Here is a 13,068-nt window from a genome sequence, read left to right as displayed (position 1 = left end):
AGTGAACAGGGAGGCCATGCTACAGGATCACTGCGACCCATCGATCACCCATGAAATGCGTCGGTGAGGTACTGTCCCCGTAAAAACTGATGTGGTGCCCTGTGGTCCATAAATGACACTCGCTGTATTTCTGTGGGGGTAACGTTCTCCAGTAGCACTGGTAATTCATCGAGCGACATCGATAACCACAGGTGTAGCATCAAACGTTGCCCTTGTTACTTTTGAAACGTCCCCTTTTTGAAGAATTATACACGACTGAGCTTAACCGGACACACAATATTTTTAGCGCAACGCAATCTGACTTTCAAAAATCCCTCCAAAAGAATGGCCCTGACTAACATTAACCTATACCTTTCACAAATCACTTACCTCACAAAAATCTTGGTTACTCGAACTACTGCAATACAGCGAGCGCCACTACTGCCAGCTAAATAAAAGATTCAAACTACGGAAGGCACTAACTACTGATAGGGATAGTTAGCAAATGAAAGATATTAATAGAGAAGAAACAATGTATTTACCTTAATATATATATATATATATATATATATATATATATATATATATATATATATAGCAGTTCATGACAAATTTCAAAACTCCGCCACCTCTCTCCCCACATCCATCACTGCTGGCGGCTCACCTCCAACTGCGCAACGCTACGTGCTGTTCACATCGAGCTGCCGCTGCCCAATACTACAATGGCAGACAACAATGCAAACTAGCCACAGACTGCACACAGCACAGCCAGTGATTCTCACACAGAGCGCTACGTGGCGTTATCAATAAGAAAACCTAAACAGCCTACTTACACTTTCAATATTTTTAACTACTTTAAACACAAAACTATAACTTTTTCATTCATAAACAGATGACGTCTTAACATTGCTGAACAGTGCGATTGACATCGTACCGTTTCTCACTTACTCACACAAGACGCATCAAAGAACAGCCATTTTCGACGATGTTCGTCACGTAATTTCTATTTATATGTTTAGCTTTAGATAGTTTCTCTAATAAATAATGTTGCAGATATGAAACTTCGGTATGATTAAAGATTCCAGTGAGATGAGCTTGGCTTTTCAATAAGTTATTTATTAATTATTGACATGTGAAGGCCGCGCGGGGTAACCGTTTTGTCACGGTCCGGGCGGCTGCCCCCGTCGGAGGTTCGAGTCCTCCCTCGGGCAGAGTCTGTGTGTTGTCCTTAGAGTAAGTTAGTTTAAGTTACATTAAGTAGTGCGTAAGCTTAGGGACCGATGACCTCCCATAAGACCTTACCACAAATTTGCACTTTTTAACATCTGAAGTTATACATATTCCTGTCAATTTTCATTGTGAATTTATACAGCCTGCCATAGCTCCATATGTCATTGCAGATGAGTAACCTAACACCGCTTCTGTATCCACACCCACAGCAGTGCTGTAACTCTTAGTGAAATTATATCATCACTCTGAATGTTACGTAAACACCACAACCAGGCATTAAAACTTCTTGTCTCCTCTACAGACGTTCTGTTCTGTTATGCCATTTATTGTAGACTGTCATGCTGAAACTTTGCTTTCGTCCATACCTCGAAGCATCCGTAGCTTGCCGCAAAGCCACACTCGCAGCGTCGGACACAATCCACGCGACGAATTGCTCTACAGATATAATCGGAAACGTTTATAAGTAGACCCGTATTAATTCTCTGCAATGCTACACGTAAAAGCAGTATAAATTCTGGTCCCTAAGCTCGCTCTGCCCCTCGAACAGGGTTAAAATAACAAGTTTGTTTGTGGCCATCCTCCGCAGCAAGCATTCTTTCGAAAATAGAACTGCCTTTTCCTGCTGCTAGTTACCTCATTTATCCCATACGCGTTTCGCCTTTTCCTGTTCTAAGGCATCATCAGTTCGATCTATAACGATACAGTTTTTTTGTTTTAGATTATTAAACAGTTCACTTCGCGATTTTTTGTAAAAGAAAATAATTACTTGCGATTTGCTAATCTGCATTTCCTCACATCTGGTCTGGAGGTCGCACTACCACTTTTATCACTGCCATATAATCACAAGTTTGTGTTCTGGCCTTCTTCACACTGTTCACTATGTTTCTCACTCATTTTTTGGTGGTGTACTATTGTTCTTTTGTCACTCGATACAACTATTTCGTCGTACACTGTTTTTCACAACGAAAATATTGCGACTCCATTACGTGTTTCATCCTCTTTGGTATGTTTACCTATTTGTTGCAAACCTAACGATTTAGATGTTCGAGACTAACTTCTATTTATCATGTTTATATCGTGTGTGTGTATGAGTGAGAGACAGAGAGAGCATACAACTATTTCGTCGTAGACTGTTTTTCACAAAGTAAATATTGCGACTCCATTACGTGTTTCATCCTCTTTAGTATGTTTACCTATTTGTTGCAAACCTAACGATGTAGATGTTCGAGACTAACTTCTATTTATGATGTTTATATCGTATGTGTGTATGAGTGAGAGAAAGAGAGAGAGAGAGAGCATACAACTATTTCGTCGTACACTGTTTTTCACAACGTAAATATTGCGACTCCATTACGTGTTTCGTCCTCTATTTGTTGCAAAACTAACGATGTAGATGTTCGGGACTAACTTCTATTTATGATGTTTATATCGTGTGTGTATGAGTGAGAGGGGGGGGGGGGGGATAGAGCCGACGAGTCTTTTTTTTTTTTCTCTCTACAATCAGGTAGAACATTTGATGTCAGATACAAGGAACGCATGAGAGCCTGTAAATATAGAAACCACTCCACATTTGCAGAACACCTAAGAGAAAATGACCACAAACCAACCGCTAGAGTAGATGACATGAAAATGATTAGAATCAACAATAAAAAACACCTCCTAAGCATGCAAGAAAATTACTTCATACAGAAAACTAAAGCAGAAGGGAAAATACTGGTGAATGACCAAGTAAACATGCCAAACAATTCATTATTAACACTAGTAGATAAAATAATATAATAACGCTCGCAAAAAGAATTAATATAATACTACTGTCCAATATAATAATAATAGAACCCAACATCGTTACACTCACTCATCCATGTACCCCTCCACAGAATATTGAAACGACAAGTCAAATCAGCTGTCACCAAAGTTTTCAACCACTTGCTAACAGCTAGTACATACCCCCCCCCCTCCAAAAACCTCATCGGCTCTACCCTCCCCCCCCCCCCATCTCTCACTCTCTCTCTCTCTCTCTCTCTCTCTCTCTCTCTCTCTCTCTCTCACTCACTCATACACACATGGTATAAACTTCACAAATGAAAGTTAGTCTCGAACATCTACATCAATAGGTTGGCAACAAATAGGTAAACATACCAAAGAGGATGAAACACGTAATGGAGTCGCAATATTTACGTTGTGAAAAACAGTCTACGACGAAATAGTTGTATCGAGTGACAAAAGAACAATAGTACACCACCAAAAAAGAGTGAGAAACATGATGAACAGTGTGAAGAAGGCCAGGACACAAACTTGTGATTATATGGCAGTGATAAAAGTGGTAGTGCGACCTCCAGACCATATGTGAGGAAATGCAGATTAGCAAACCGCAAGTAATTACTATTTTGCGAAAAATATCGCGAAGTGAACTGTTTAATAATCTAAGACAAACAAAACTGTATCGTTATAGATCCCGCTGTTGATGTCTTAGAACAGGAGAAGCCGAAACGCGTATGGGATAAATAAAGTAACTAGCAGAGGAAAAAGCAGTTCTATTTACAAAACAGAGTTAAAATGCTCACTACATCGAAGTATGTAATTAAAAGCCTTGTAGCAAACCACGTGCTTTCGTAAACATTCCGAGTACCGACCACTGAACTACAGATGTTCACTGCTTCCAATTGGCCCCTAACCTGTCGATAATGTCCGCACAACAAAACAACAGAACAGTTCAATGTCATTAAACGGAAAAGTCTAACTCCAGCACCACACTCAAATTTGAACGATGACATTAGCCAAGTCCGTCAGTTTTATCGGACACTATCTCAGCTATAGCAAGTCTGAAGACGTGAAAAAGCTGAAAGTTCCCGCGCCGAATTCAATAACTGCGCACGAAAAAGTGCTTTCGCTTTGTGGGCTTCCAGTACCGGAAAAGCAACATCGGTAATCACGACGGATCACTAACTATGTAGCTGCGAAAAGGTAACGACTTTAAAACACAAACTGCGCCCTAGAGGGTCAAAAACTTGGAACGTCAACCCAACGAGGGCTGCCTGACTATTTCACTAGCTTGAAAACTGCTACACGAAGTTGCGTAACGTATTCGCCTTTCAGCCAATCACAGACAGGAGCACAATGTATGCATCGTAGCTGGCCTTTTCCTCCTTACAGCTTCTCTTTATGGTGCTGCCTTCTAACAGGACACAAGAAATTTTTCAGCAATGGACTTTGGTCACACCCTCCGTCATGGGAAAATTACTTTCCCTGTAAGACTTTCACAAGACTGCAGTACACATTTTTTGGGGCTAGGAAAAGACTGGTCCACCAGCTCCAGGCTGAAGAAAAGAAAAATTCCTCCTGTAATGACAAGAATAGCGAACAGGGCTAGCAGACATGGGCATTTACAAGGGGAGACACTAAAAGCAACACACTGTAACACAGAAGACGCTTCTAAGTTGATGTAATCGGCCAGTAAGAAGCAGTATAATTCAAGATCTGGGAAATTCAGTTCGGGATGAGACTTCGCCGTTTAGTAGTGTACCTCTAAGGTGTTCACCCATAAAAGTTGTAAAGCGCGATGGACAAAGACTCCGAGAAAATCGGCTCTATGTTTTGCGGGCAACTCATAAATGGTTCAAATGGCTCTGAGCACTATGAGACTTAACATCTATGATCTTCAGTCCCCTAGAAATTAGAACTACTTAAACATAACTAACCTAAGGACATCACACACCTCCATGCCCGAGGCAGGATTCGAACCTGCGATCGTAGCGGTCACGCGGTTCCAGACTGAAGCGCCTAGAACAGCACGGCCACACCGGCCGGCGGCAACTCATATACCGGTCAATTTAAACGTTATGGTAGCTCGGCGAAATGGCTGCGCCTGTAGCGGACTCACTTGGTACAAGGGCGAGCCAGGTTCGACCCTGCCTTCAGGTAACTTTTTATTTCCTTATATAAACTGGTTCAAAAATTATAATAATTTTCAATAAAATTAATGACTTAAAATATTATCAAGTAAATCATAAAAAGTTTTATTTTATCTGTGAAACGACTATTATAACTAATTAACATGAAATGTTAATTACAGTTAACATTTTCTATTTAAAAAGCTCGATAATTACAAATGCTTTAATTACAACTGTAACAAAATTTCGGGTAAGGTTTTATTTGCATAAAATTCTTTTACAATATTATTTATTTATCAATTTTGTGTTTTACATGCCAGCAACGGAATGATAATTAGCATCACAAAAACAATGAAAGCGAAGTTTTTATATCTTGCACAGTCTATGAAGAACGATCGTTTACATGAACAATCTCGTTATCATATTTTAAAAGATCTTTTGGAAAACATACTCCGTTAACATTCATGAAAATTTATCTTCCTTCAGAAAGCCTGGAAGCGTACCTATCAGGCATATCGGATCATTTCATTACAAATTGGCAATGGCAGTTGATATACACTATTATAACTTTATTTTTATAGAATCTTAAATGGAATTTATATCTCTATTATTTTCCGTCAGATAACTGCCATTGTGTATACGCTTTATTTCATTATTTTACCTGTCTGTAAAAATATACGTCACAAGGTTGAATAAGAGGAGTACATTTCGGAGGAATCACTTTAATTCTACGTGTCAGTTATTCCTCGTCATCTACAAAGATTTTGTCATATAATTCAGGCATTAGTTGTCCTCCTCAAGAGTTAACAATTATAGAAACTGTTCTTTTGCCACATAAAAATTTAAACAACGGGTGAGAACGTCAACATTCAGCACTGACGTTTGTTTCCTTATTTTGAATTTAACATTGTGGGTCATTAGGCAGGGTCGAACCTAGATCGCCCGCGTGGCAAGAGACTCCTCTACAGACGCAGCCATTTCGCTGTGTTCCCAGAGCATAAAAATTGACCTGTATATGAGTTGTGCGTAAGACTTTAGAGCCATTTTTCTCGGAGTCTTCTGGCTAGTGTGCAGACACAAAGTAAAAGTGATTTTTCGTCCTCCACCCAAGACAGCTGCACTTGTGGGCTCCGTCAAAGATGATTTGCTGCTTCAATTTCTGGAGTTTACAAAATTCCATGTGAATGTGGCCTTTCTTACATTGGATAAACAACTCGTACTGCCCAAGAAAGATGTACAGAACCCCAGAGGTACACACGACTTTTAAACCTAACAAGTCGGCAGTGGCAGAGCACTGTATTGACACTGGTCACGGTATGTTGTATGACAACGTCGAAATTTTGGCAACTGCATCACCTTTTTGGGACTCGACGTCAAGGAGGCAATTGAAATTCGCTTGACGTCGAATTTAATTAATAGAGATAGTGGTTTCAACCTTGATAAATCATGGAATCCCGCACTTGCTGTAATAAACTCACAAAGACGCCGTCACAGTGCAGCTCACAATGATATATCGACATGCCAACACAGATCGACTGCGGAGTCTTAGATGTAACTTGCGCATTGTGCACGTCTCTGCCGTCAACCAACGTCTCTGGCGCACTTGCGTCTGTGGCCGCATGCGCAGTTGCACGCTACACGAGTATAAAGGTACGAAGCGAGCACTAGAGCGGCAGTCTTGCTGCTCACTCTGAAGATGGCTGAACGTTACGTGGCCGAAATATTACAAGAAGAAGGAGAATTCTTGCGGCTGCGCACCCGAAACTTAATGGAACAGTCTTTGCGCCACCAATACCTGAAGATTCACATCCTAAGGGTGTTCCACTGGTTTCAGGTCGAGATTCTGGGCTGGCCAATCCGCTTCAGGAATGTCATTGTCCACTTCCCATCATCTCAAAGAAGCTACTTTGTGAGAGGGTATCTAGCTGATGCAGTCATCATCTCCTAGCTGTTTCTCTACTGCACTGTACGTTTCTTAAATTAGCGTACAGAGACTACACGATAATCAGAGCAAACCCCCCTCCCCTACTTAACACGACTTCCTCTGTACTTCGCTGTTGGCACTAGACCCGATGACAAGTAAATTTCAAAACAGGAATTCGCCAAACCCAGACGGTGGCATCGGATTGGCACAGGGTACGGCTTCAGTCATCACTCCTAATCACTCGTTTCCAGTCGTCCGATGTCCAGTGACCTACTTAATTAAGTCAGTTGTTGTCGCAAGCTTTTAATACCCACTCCCCCATCATCGCTAACTCCAATTATTTCAGGTCGCCAGCCCCAATACCAAAGGTTCACCCCGTGGGACGAAGACCATTATTGTAAACAGAAACCAGTGGTCCACCTCACAGTGGCGAAGAGCCAGCGTTCCTTCATAAGGGTCGTAGAACTGCAGGAAAACCAATGCAGAGATGCTGCTGTCCAACACTTCACAGTTTCACTACCGGTCCCGACGCCTGACCAATACTCACTGCCTTCACTACACTTTTCACGCCTGTACTCTGCTACACCAATCTTGGACTCTGCCCTCTAATGATTAGCTGTTCCATAGACACCAACAGCAACGAGCTGTCACTGGTCACCCTTTTTCCTGCTACGCCCACTGCCCCTCTTTGTCCTTCCAGATAAATTTCTCAGTATAACGTTGGCCTGGGAAGCACAGCTACTACTATCCGTGGGAAAGTAACCCTTCGCATAATTGCCGACACACCTCCATTCCGGCTTTGCAAAAGAGCCTCGGAATTCCCAGAGCCGGCATGGTTCCACAGCGACTCAGGGGTCACAGTACGTATTGACGAACATTTGCGAGAACGGGACAAATTCCTTGTGTCGAGCGTTCCCAGGGCTCTCGTCAGCGAGCGACCGGCTGGTCACCCTCTCCATCGCCGGAAGCCGCCATCCAGCCAGCCTCTCTGCTCGCAGCCGAAGGGGGCGGCTGCCCAGCCGCTCTCTTGAATTAAGACATGACCAGTATCGAGCTCAACCTTATCTCCATATTCTATGGCCAACTAAATGAGTCGTTACACATTGTATCACATTCTTTTTATCTTCCTGTGCACAGTCTATGTGCTGGACTACTGGTAACACTTTAGGTCTCATAGGGTTTTCCTTCCCTGATTTGGTGCTATCTTTTACAACCACCTTCCGCTTTCTTCGGCGGTCCCTGTCCGTCATTGTAGGAGTTTGCATGATGTTGATTTAGGTGAGGTTGTTCCTACGTGTTCCCACTTTACTACCAGATCACCAATAGTCGACTTAGACAGCTTTAGAAGGGCTGAAACGTATCTGCAATATAACTTACGCGGTGGTATGTACGTTTTCATAGATACTCCAGAACGTACCATATGGTGAGTGGCCGAGGGTACCCTGTACAACTGCTAGTCGTTTACTTTGCTGCTCCACTTCCAAGTAGAGAGAGAGAGAGAAAAACGACCGTCTAAATGCCTCAGTAAGAGCCATAATCCTGTACTCTTATCTTTGAGGTCCTTACGCGAAATGTATGTTGGCGGCAGTGGAATCGTTCTGCAGTACTCTAAATTTCCTCAATAGTACTCTTCGAAAAGAACGTCGCCATCCTCCCAGTAATTCCATTTGCGTCGCGAAGCATCTCCATAATGCTTGGGTGTGGTTCGAGCCTACTGGAAACAAATCTAGCAGGCTGCCTGTAAATTGCTTCGATGTCTCCCTTTACTCCGACTCAGTGCAGATCCCAAACACTAGATCAGTACTCAAGAACTGGTCGAACTAGTGTCCTATAGGCGGTCCCCTTTACAGGTGAACCACGTTTTCCTAAAATTCTCCAAGAAACCGTAGTCGACCATTAAGCCTTCCTTACTACAATCCTCCTTACGTACTCCTTCGATTTCACATCGCTTTGCAACGTTACGCCCAGGAATTTAACAGAGTGGTCTCTCTCAAGCAACAGACTCCTAATGCCTATTCGAACATCACGGGATTGTTTTTCGTACTCACCCGTAGTCAACTCGTAAAATTCGCAAAAGTAAATTACATTATGTGCCATAATATAAAGTAAAACAATTTGTGTCTTATAATTAACGGTATAATTGTAACCCTTTTTAAATGGAATGGTTCCGTTTTCTGTTATTTGTCAGTTAAATTTCTGTTAAACTAAGGTAACTAGTAATTACATATAATAAACTGTATTAAATGCCGTTGATCACCGCTGGGGGTGTTGCCGTCTATTCACGTGATCTCTGCACGCTATTTAAGCCCATACAAATGGTTAGTCTCGCATACTTTCCTGCCGTTATGTAGACAGGAGTGACACCACCAGCAGTCGACCAATGGGTAGCAAATTTTAAATTTACCTAATTGTAGCTGTCGTATAATGGAGTGTTTCTGACGGATATCTATAATTTCACAGTGTAAACGCGTAGAAGATGACTCCTACGTCGGGTCGAAACCGGCTGGCGGTATAATAATAATAAATGCGATTAAGACTGTTTCTGAATAATTGTCCTAAATGCTTTCTCCGAAAATTATTTCGAGCAGTTAGTCCACGAACCCACGCGAATTGTAAATGGTTGCGAATACACACTTGACCTCTTAGCCACAAACAATCCAGAGCTAATAGAGAGCATCATGACTGATATAGGGATTAGTGATCACAAGGTCGTTGTAGCTAGGCTAAATACCGTTTCTTCCAAATCCACCAGAAACAAACCCAAAATATTTTATTTAAAAAAGCGGATAAAGTGTCACTACAAGCCTTCCTAAGAGACAATCTCCATTCCTTCCGAACTGACTATGCAAATGTAGACGAGATGTGGCTCAAATTCAAAGATATAGTACCAACAGAAATTGAGAGATTCATATCTCATAAACTGGTAAGAGATGGAACTGATCCCCCATGGTACACAAAACAGGTCCGAGCGCTGTTTCAGAGGCAACGGAAAAAGCATGCAAAGTTCAGAAGAACGCAAAATCCCGAAGATTGGCTAAAATTTACAGACGCGCGAAATTTGGGACGGACTTCAGTGCGAGATGCCTTTAATAGGTTCCACAACGAAACATTGTCTCGAAATTTGGTAGAAAATCCGAAGAAATTCTGGTCGTATGTAAAGTACACTAGCGGCAAGAGTCAGTCAATACCTTCGCTGCGCAGTGCCGATGGTACTGTTACCGACGACTGTGCCGCTAAAGCGGAGTTATTGAACGCAGTTTTCCGAAGTTCCTTCACCAGGGAAGACGAATGGAATATTCCAGAATTTGAACACGAACAGCTGCTAGCATGAGTTTCTTAGAAGTATATACCCTAGGGGTTGCGAAGCAACTCAAATCGCTTGATACGGTCATGTCTTCAGGTCCAGATTGTATACCGATTAGGTTTCTTTCAGATTACGCTGATACAATAGCTCCCTACTTAGCAATCATACACAACCGCTCGCTCACCGATAGATCTGTACCTACAGACTGGAAAATTGCGCAGGTCGCACCAGTGTTTAAGCAGGGTAGTAGGAGTAATCCATCGAACTACAGACCTATATCATTGACGTCGGTTTGCAGTAGGGTTTTGGAGCGTATACTGTATTCAAACATTATGAATCACCTCGAAGAGAACGATCTATTGATACGTAATCGGCATGGTTTCAGAAAACATCGTTCTTGTGCAACGCAGCTAGCTCTTTATTCGCATGAAGTAATGGCCGCTATCGACAGGGGATCTCAAGTTGATTCCGTATTTCTAGATTTCCGGAAAGCTTTTGACACCGTTCCTCACAAGCGACTTCTAATCAAGTTGTGGGCCTACGGGGTATCGTCTCAGTTGTGCGACTGTATTCGTGATTTCCTGTCAGGAAGGTCGCAGTTTGTAGTAATAGACGGCAAATCATCGAGTAAAACTGAAGTGATATCAGGTGTTCCCCAGGGAAGCGTCCTGGGACCTCTGCTGTTCCTGATCTATATAAATGACCTGGGTGACAATCTGAGCAGTTCTCTTAGGTTGTTCGCAGATGATGCTGTAATTTACCGTCTAGTAAGGTCATCCGAAGACCAGTATCAGTTGCAAAGCGATTTAGAAAAGATTGCTCTATGGTGTGGCAGGTGGCAGTTGACGCTAAATAACGAAAAGTGTGAGATGATCCACATGAGTTCCAAAAGAAATCCGTTGGAATTCGATTACTCGATAAATAGTACAATTCTCAAGGCTGTCAATTCAACTAAGTACCTGGGTGTTAAAATTACGAACAACTTCAGTTGGAAAGACCACATAGATAATATTGTGGGGAAGACGAGCCAAAGGTAGCGTTTCATTGGCAGGACACTTAGAAGATGCAACAAGTCCACTAAAGAGACAGCTTACACTACACTCGTTCGTCCTCTGTTGGAATGTTGCTGCGCGGTGTGGGATCCTTTCCAGGTGGGATTGACGGAGGACATCTAAAGGGTGCAAAAAAGGGCAGCTAGTTTTGTATTATCACGTAATATGGGAGAGAGTGTGGCAGATATGGTACGCTAGTTGAAATGGCAGTCATTAAAGCAAAGACGTTTTTCGTCGCGGCGAACATCTATTTATGAAATTTCAGTCACCAACTTTCTCTTCCGAATGCGAAAATATTTTGTTGAGCCCAACCTACATAGGTAGGGATGATCATCAAAATAAAATAAGAGAAAACAGAGCTCGAACAGAACGGTTTAGGTGTTCGTTTTTCCCGTGCGCTGTTCGGGAGTGGAATGGTAGAGAGATGGTATGATTGTGGTTCAATGAACCCTCTGCCAAGCACTTAAATGTGAATTACAGAGTAATCATGTAGATGTAGATGATTAACCATACGGTTTAAATGTACCGGATACGGCCCGTGTCCTGTCAAGAAATGGACCATCCCCCGGCTTGGGTCGACATTGTTAGACAGTGTATCTTACAGTGTGTTTTAGGATGATCTGAGACGGAGCCGCCGTGTTGCAGAGTGCGAGCTGCGGCTGTCGCCGGCGCAGGCGGAGGTGTCGTGGCTGGAGGTGCCGGCGCCGGCGGCGTGGGGCGGCTGCCGGCTGCGCTGGCCGGGCCCCTCGGTGCTGGTGACGCTGCTGCGGCTGAACGCGGCCTGCGACGGCGGCGGCGGCGGCGGCCGGCTGCGGCTGGGCGCGCGCGCCCTCTGCGGCAAGCTGCAGGAGCTGCCGGCGGGCGCCCGCTCGCAGCACCTGCCACCGCCCGCGGCGCCGCTCCTGCTGGCCGGCCGGCCGCGCTTCGCGCTGCGCTACCGCCTCGTCGACGCCTGCTACGACCAGCGCCTCGACCGCCGCAACGGTTCGCTCGCCCTCGACGTGCCGCCCGGCCTCGACTGCACCTTCCGCCTGCTACAGCCCTATGGCCAGCGCGTCCGCCTCGAGCTCGCCGTAGGGCGCGGCGCCGACGACGTCCAGCAGGTACGCTCCCCTCCTCGTACGCGCTTCCCCACTTCCACTGCTATTTCGTTTGCTCTTCTCCTGTGGGCAAACTCGGCGAATGACATACGTACGAGCACATGTCGTGCAGGTCATCGACGTGACTATGTCAGGGAACAAAATAAAAACAATATGGGATATAGTGAAAGAGGAGAATAATAAAACCTGAAGGAACAGGAGCAAAAAGCATTAAGCCTGACACATTAGTAACCGATGGGCATAGTGTGGCAAATCTATTTAACAAGTACTTTATATCCGTTACTGATAGAATGGGATTGTCAGGATCAGTAAATAATGCCCTTGATTATCTGAAACTAACCTTCACAAATAGCTTCAGGAACATGAATATGTCACTCACTTCACCACAAGAAATAACTTCCATAATAAAATCTTTAAAAACAAAGGATTCTAGGGGTTAAGATGAAATATCAACAAAGTTATTTAGGGCATGTTCTTGTGAGTTTAGTACAATTCTAAGTTACTTGTGTAACCAGTCAATTATAACTGGGACATTTCCTGACTGGCGAAAATATGTAGATGTTAAGCCTCTATTCAAGAAAGCGGATAA

The 13,068-nt window shown here is 43.4% G+C and overlaps 1 long non-coding RNA gene across 1 annotated transcript in view; it reads left to right on the top strand.

Moving 5' to 3' along the window:
• Window positions 1-12,140, top strand: part of LOC124790155 — a 717,547-nt gene extending 705,407 nt beyond the window's left edge. The window contains exon 3 of the long non-coding RNA XR_007016235.1: window positions 12,025-12,140. This is a non-coding gene — a long non-coding RNA (uncharacterized LOC124790155). The remainder of the gene's footprint in view (window positions 1-12,024) is intronic.
• The last annotated feature ends 928 nt before the right edge of the window (window positions 12,141-13,068 follow it).

Source organism: Schistocerca piceifrons, chromosome 3 (assembly GCF_021461385.2).
Source record: "Schistocerca piceifrons isolate TAMUIC-IGC-003096 chromosome 3, iqSchPice1.1, whole genome shotgun sequence".
In the NCBI taxonomy this organism is placed as follows: Eukaryota; Metazoa; Arthropoda; class Insecta; order Orthoptera; family Acrididae; genus Schistocerca; species Schistocerca piceifrons.
The sequence above is the reverse complement of the archived record's forward strand: the minus strand, read 5'-3'. Positions and strand labels throughout refer to the sequence as shown.